This window comes from Cyprinus carpio, unplaced genomic scaffold (genome assembly GCF_018340385.1).
Source record: "Cyprinus carpio isolate SPL01 unplaced genomic scaffold, ASM1834038v1 S000006454, whole genome shotgun sequence".
NCBI classification, from domain to species: Eukaryota; Metazoa; Chordata; class Actinopteri; order Cypriniformes; family Cyprinidae; genus Cyprinus; species Cyprinus carpio.
The window spans coordinates 58,262-65,805 of record NW_024879136.1 but is presented as its reverse complement, the minus strand read 5'-3'; positions in this window follow the sequence as shown (position 1 = coordinate 65,805).

Genomic DNA, 7,544 nt, shown 5'->3' with positions numbered 1-7,544 from the left:
CAGGTGTGGATGATAAACTAATAATGAATCAGTAGTAAGGGCAACAGAATGGACACAGTTTAGGAAGACAGAAAACTGAAATAACCCAAACTGAAAGTACATAATTGCTGACCAGTAACTCACCCTCCCCACAGGTTTGCAAACCCACGCACCATGGCAGGACAAAACAAGGAGGGAGAGAGAGAGGTGAGTTGGGAAAGGAAGGACACGGTGGGTGCCAACGGGCAGGCAGGAAGATCACCAGGATAACGATGACGGGGGAGAAGGCCACAGGGGAATCAGGAGGAACCTACCGCGGATCAGAAAGAGGGAGGGGACCCAAGAAGGAGAAAGGAGGAGCAACAGCGTGGAAAGAGGGGTGAGAGGAGACAGGAAGAAGCCCAGTGAGGGAGCAGGAGGAACTAGGTGGGGACCCAAACCGCAGCCAGGAAGGGCTGCCCACGATGGTGCTGATGGGGGAGGAGCCATGGTGAGGGAAGGGCGGACGGACTCACAGGTTCTGGACTCTCAGAGCGGAGTAGGTGGGAGAGGAGCGCAGGAGCGTGTGACGGAGAGGCGCATGAGAGGCCAGAGGGAGGCAGCAGAGGATCGAAAGGGGAAAAGGGAGATAGAGCAGATGGCTCAGGCAACCGAGGCATAGGCATGGATACGGAAGGTCACGGTGGAGCCGGAGGAAAAAAGGAAGGACCCAGGGGGAATCTGAAGGGAGGGAGGAGGCCAAAGGAGCCAGAAGGGATGAAGGGCTGGAGGGGTGAAGCTCGAGGAGTGTCAGTACTGAAGCTGATTGCAGGTCCAAAAGGGACGACCAAGGCGCGAGCCAGAGGGACACCGGCATAGTGGGTGCGACAGACAGACACAGTGGCAATGCGGGGAGCTAGTAACCAGGATGGAGTTGCTGGGTCGATGGGCAGAGGCTTGCCATACGGGTCTTGGCGGATGGAAGTGGAAGCCCCCGGGAATCCTCCGACCATGGTTGGAGCTGGAGGGGACTTTACCGTGCACCCAAAGCAAATCCGCTCCACAGACGTGGGAAGTTTAAGGATTTGAGCTGAGGGACTGGCAGGAGCTGTAGTGGCAGCGGGACAGAGGATTAGGCAGGCAGGACAGCTCAAGAGAGAAGGTGTGGCACGGGGAGGCTGGGAGGGAATTCATGATGGGAACAGGGTTTTATTTTTGCTGCGACACACACACCAAAAGCATGAATTACAGCCACAGGAGAGCACGGAGGGGAGGAGAACACAACTCGTTAGGCGTGGACAGGGTTGACAGACAGTTCAGGGCCGACACAAACGTGGCAGGACCTCCGATTGAGACCAGGAGCCAGGACAGACAGGACATTCATAACTAAATGGACCCACCTTGGCCATAACAGGACAGGCAAGAGAGTTCAGAAGAAAATGGGAGGAAGGGAGAAGAGGCATGTCCACTTATAAATCCATATATTCTCTGAGTCCAACCTCAGCCACCCTCAGCGGTGGTGGAACAGGGGTGGGGCTTTCCTCTGCGCAACTGTGAAATCCTCTGTGGCAGGTTTTGGTTGCCAGCTCACACACCTAGTCAGGACAAAGTTTGAATGAGGTTCTTGCTCCAGAGCGATCCTCAGCTCTGGCACTCCTCTTGGTGGATTGGCTTGTTGGTCCATGGCGGGCTCTGACTCTCTGGCTGCAGTGGGCTCTGCTGATGCTTCACACAGCGGGATGAGGTTTGGCTGGGCTCAGGGTCTGGAGTGGGAGAGTGAGATCTTCTTTGAGGCCAATGGTGAATGGGAGACATTTCTCACTAGTTACCCACTCCACAAAGGTGGCGGAATATTTCGAGGACCAAAACTCCGGACAGTAGTGTGGTAAAATGAGCAGAGGCAGTCATTCGGGTAGTGGATAAAGTTGGGTATTCCCACAAAAAAGTCTTGTATGGTCCTCGAGAGTAATCCATAAAGGAAAAAAAGAAAACCAAAAAAAACAAAAAAAACTACCACTAATAAACTTACTTCCTTGGTCGGGAATTCTGTCACAATAACGCTCGATCCAGGGAGCATAAAGCTCATGACGAAGATATTATTTTTATAAGAAATTATTTTCATGATAATCCACAGACGGAGGAAAATAACATCCAAACAACACGAAAACAATACCCAACACAATCAGAACAGAGCAGGTGAACTTAAGTAGGGGTGACTAACAGGGACAAACAGATGAGGATGAGTAACTAATAAGGGGCTAAAAGACAGAAACTGAAATAACCACACAAGTTCATAATGGTGACACCTATATCGTAGAAATATATTCCTATTTTAGTTATCTCCACCCAATTCGGTTCCTCTTATATACTGTTTTCTGGAAGACATAATGTCAGACTAAACTCAATTGCAGTAGCAATATAACTAGTACACCCATCAGTTTAATTTTATTCATATCACAATGCATAAGAAGTATCAATTTATATTTTATAATCTATATAATTTTATTTTTTCAAGTAATTATTATAATGTAATACACTGCGTTGAAAAGAGGGATTTCCGGGATAAATCTGCACATGGGAAATTCAGAGTGAAACTTAAGGTGTAGGACCTGTTTATTGAAATTTTCCCCGGCAAGTGTGCTGAGTCTTGTACACAACAATATACTTGAGATGCACAGAGATTTCCGAATACAAGATATTTCTGATTGCACACACTAGCCGTGTTCAGAGATTTCCAGTACAAACCCACCCTCATGAAAATTACCCATGGTTTTATTTAGTAAAAGTGTATATACTCATATTTTTTTGGCAGGAGTGATCAGAGATTTCCAGTAACATAAAAAACTTAACCATGGTTTTAAAATCGTAAACGTGTATAATATGATTTTTGGCAGTTTATGTTTACCATGGGGTGAGTACAATAATCAAATCTTTTTGGGATTTGACTCCACTGGTTCTTACACCCCTTCCCCGCAGCTGTAGTTTGAATTTGCGACACGCTGAACAGGAGATCTTGTTCTGCAGTGAGGGGTTACTGGCCCGGACAGCGTCCGGTAATTTCGGAGAGATTTACCTCAGATGAAGGTGTAAACGTAACAAGGGTGAGGAGGAGCCAAGCGTGCACAGAGTGATAATCAGAAATGTTTATTAAAGGCAGCCAAATACAAATGAGTCCCAGGTGGACAACGGATGGTCGCAAACGATGACAGACGGTGATCCGGAGTGGCAGTGAGGGTGAGGCAGGGCCGGAGAGCGGAGATGTGACACAGGCCTAAGATGAGCAGTCCGTGATGGTGAGTTGTTGCACCCTCCGGTGGTGAAGAGTGGACGGGGAAGGGGTTCCAGGAGAAGAGGGAAACATTGACAGACAAACAGCGATGATGAAAGCACAGAGACGGAACAGGGAACGAGAAACCAGAGCAAACAAACGGGAGACTTCATACAACGCTCTGACAAACACAAGGACGAAAGACAGGGCAATAATAGGGATAGGGTAATGAGTAACAGCTGGTGCAGATGAAACATCAACGGAGACGCCCACATGAAACAATCAGTGCTGACGAGCGACACACACAAACTCCACCCACATAGTGCAAACCACGAACACGGTTTACCAACCATGACAGAAGGTAAGTGTGAATATATAAAACCATTTTGAAAAAACATGTTTAAAAGTTGTTTGATTGTTGTAATATTTAATCTGTATTTCTAGCATGATGTTGTTTTGAGCGTTTATTCCCACTTCAGGTGCTTTGCTGTTGCGCACGTTGGTTTTCTGAGAGATTTTACATCAGACGAAGATTAGTATGAATAAATGCAAAAACCATTTAAATAAAATGTTTATCCGAACATAACATTAAAATTTATTCAATGTTGTTATCATTTCTTTTAAAACTATTCCTAGCCCGGTGTTGTTTCGAGCATTTGTTCCTTCTCTTCAGCGGCCTTAATGTCAGCACGCGGTCACCAGGGTCCAGAGAGATTTATATCACAAGAAAGTGAAGAAGAATTTACAGAAACATTTTTAATAAGCTATTTATAAATATAGCTATTTAACCAAAAATTTATGTAAGTGTTGTAATGGATATATTTGAGTGGGTTTATTGTTGTAAAATTAATCTAGATATCTTGGTATGATTCCCCAAGATGGCGCCGAGCATGGCAGCCGTTTTGCGAGCTCCAAGTAAACGTTGCAGTTTTTTGTTTGTTTTACTTGTTATTATGTTGTCCTACACATGTTGGATGTTGTTTGTACTTGAGTTCTTTTGAACGCCGGCGCGCTTTGTTTACAAACATCAGAGCCCTTTGTCTGGGCCGCATGGTCGCGGGGACCGAGGAAAACGCCACCAGAAAAAAGGGGGAAGAGAGCCGACGTCCTTGTCAGACTCAGATGTCATCCCCTCCGACCTCCTCTCCCAACCATTTTGCTGGCTAACATTCAGTCACTGGACAACAAACTCTGTGAATCTGCGGGCACGTATCTCATACCAACGAGAAACAAGGGAGTGCTGCACATTATTTGCCTCACAGCAACCTGGATGTCTGCAGCTGTTCCAGAACTTACCTTACCCATCGAGCTTACGGGGGGGTTCTCTCGTGCACCACTCGGACAGAACGAAAGAGCTCACAGGGAAACGCAGAGGTGGGGGGGGGGGCATTGTTTCCGTATTATCAACAACTCGTGGTGTGATGAAAGGACCCTACACTTTATTAAATCCTTCTGCTCCCCCTGATCTGGAATTTCATATGCTTCTGTGGTTGACCATTCTGGCTACCGAGGGAATTACAGCAGTCATAATCACAGCTTGTTTACATCCCCCCTCAAGCCAACACAGACCAGGCACTCAAGGAACTGTATGGGAATATAAGTGAGCAGGAAACCACGCTACCCGGATGCAGTGTTTTTTTGTTATGGGGACTTTAACAAGCCAACTTCAGAACCAATAGCTCCAAATATTTTCAAGCACATTCAGCATCAACACGCGTGTTAATCATCACCGGACCCACTGCTACGACTCTCCTTCCAGGACGTCCTACAAATCTCTCCCCCCGCCCACCTTTCGGCAAATCTGATTACTCTTCTATTCTGCTCCTGGGCTGTTTATAGGAAAAACTGAAACGGGAAAGCAGACCCCCGCTCTCAGGACAATTCAATGCTGGTCGGGACCAATCAGACGCTATACTTCAGGACTGTTTTGATCATGTGAGGACTGGGACATGTTTCCGGGCAAAATAGAGGCGTACTCAGATACGTAAAACGTGTTTCATCCAGGAAGTGTGTAGAAGATGGGTAGTGCCGACAAAAACAAAACCGCATTTACCCCAACCAAAAACCGTGTGAATTAATAGCAATGTTCGAGCAGCCTTGTCAGCATGGACATCCGCTTTTAAATCCTCGGAAACGCTTGGATGAGACCGCAAACAAGCCAGTTACGATCTCACGGAAATCCATCCAAGCCGCAAAAAGACAATGTTAAAAACAAAGTTGACAAGAACAATTCAACACCAACAAAGCAAGAAGCTTGTGGCAGGGCATCAATTACATCACAGATTTTAAAGGGAATAAACCAGCTACTGTGAACATGTGCATCATATATTTTGGTTGAGCTTAATGACTTTTATGCTCGTTTCGAGGCTCATAACACCGCACACACAGAGAGCGCGCTCCCGCAGCCGCTGCTGCAGAAGAGAAGTGATTGGTGTACTCTCCGTCCTCTGTTGTAGATGTAACCCGATCCTTCCGATGGGTTGAATATCCGCAAGGCGAGCGGGGTCCTCTGATGTCATCCCAGGCCTGTCTGCTCCGAGCATTACGCATTTCCAACTAGCCGGAGTTTTCACAGACATTTTTCAACACTCTCTCTGTCTTGGTTCCCTCGTGTGCTTCCAAAAAAATCCATCATTGTGTCCCATACCAAAGAAAAATAAAATCACATGCTTAAATTAACTGGGAGGGGCCCATTGCTCTTACACCCATCTTCAGCAGTGTTTTGAGAGACTCGTCTTCAGAGACTACATCTGCTCTGTTGTTGCCTGCACTCACTGGATCCACTACAATTGCATTTGTAGCAACCGTTCTACAGCTGATGATTGCTATTGCTTCACCCTACACACTGCTCTCTCCCACCCAATTCCCACGTCACAGAAGTCAGTTAATATTCTCACGCACATTAGAGACTCTTACCTTCACCATAGACCTATCACACTATTAGAGACTGTGTCAGTTCCCCACGGGCTAGGGACAATACAAAAAACGTCCAAACCAATTTCACATAAGAGCAACAATTTATTGAGGTTCAACAAATAAAAAAACGATTGCACTATACCCGGATAAACAAATGATATAAAGCTTGGCTTTATTGAATCATCCAGGACATACAGGGTCCTTATCTCTTTCTACGAAAAGCACTTTTGTTGTAAATAATTATGATCACTGATCTAATCTAGGATGCACTCCTTACCACCTTCCTGACAGAAACCTGGCTAAAACCTGATGATTACATTATTTTCAAATGAGTCTACATCCCAAGACTACTGTTATATTAACATGCAAGCCACGTCCAAAAGGTCAAGGGGGGAGGGGTTTTGCTTCGATTTATACAATGTTTTCCACAGGATTTCTCAGAGAGGGCCAGGCTTCAAGGTGATAACTCGTCTGAAGTATTGGTGCTTAATATAACATTATCAAGAGAAACAAGTCCTCTATGCTAAAAATCCCCTGTGATGTTTTGTACTGGCTACTTTATATAGGCCACCAAGGGCACCATACAGACTTTTTAAAAGAGTTTGCTGATTTTACATCCGAATTAGTGCTAGGCTGCGATAATGTTTTAATTGTTGGTGATTTTAATATCCATGTTGAAATGAAAAAGATGCATTGGGATCAGACATTTATAGACATTCTGAACTCTATGGGGGTTACCAACGAACTCCTCAGGACCACTCATTGGGGGGTCGGAATCTAGTACCTAGAGTATTATACTGTCACATGGAATTGAAGTTGATTGTGTGTTGAAATGGTGAGCGGGCCAAGCGATGTGATGATCTCCGAATCAGTATGCTAGATTTTGTGCAAACTTCATATAGCTAAAACTGTAAATTCTCTTCTTTCTTTAACAAGTACTGGTAGAAACCGCACTTCTACCACAAAAGACTGCTTGTGTAAGGTAATCTTCCTGAATGTATCCCAATTCACTTAGCATATCCAAACCTCAGCACAACTTTGATGATGTAAACAGAAAACTAAATGGACTCTCTCTGTTCTAGCATTTTAATACAGTTGTGCTCCTTTAACTCTTAAGGAAGGGTTAAGGAAAACCGTCTGACAACCGTGGTATAATGAGCACACTCGCAACCCTAAGAGAGCAGCCGGATAAATGGAGCGCATCTGGAGGAAAACAAAACTAGAAGGATTCGTACAAATTGCTTGAGGGAAAGTAACCTGTCTTTACCAAAAGCATTTAAAACTGCTAAACTGATTACTTTTCCGTCTCTTTTAGAATAAAACAAACATAACCCCATGTTATTTGTTCACTACAGTTGCTAAATTTAACGCAAATAAATCATCAAAAAGTGATTTGACAAAT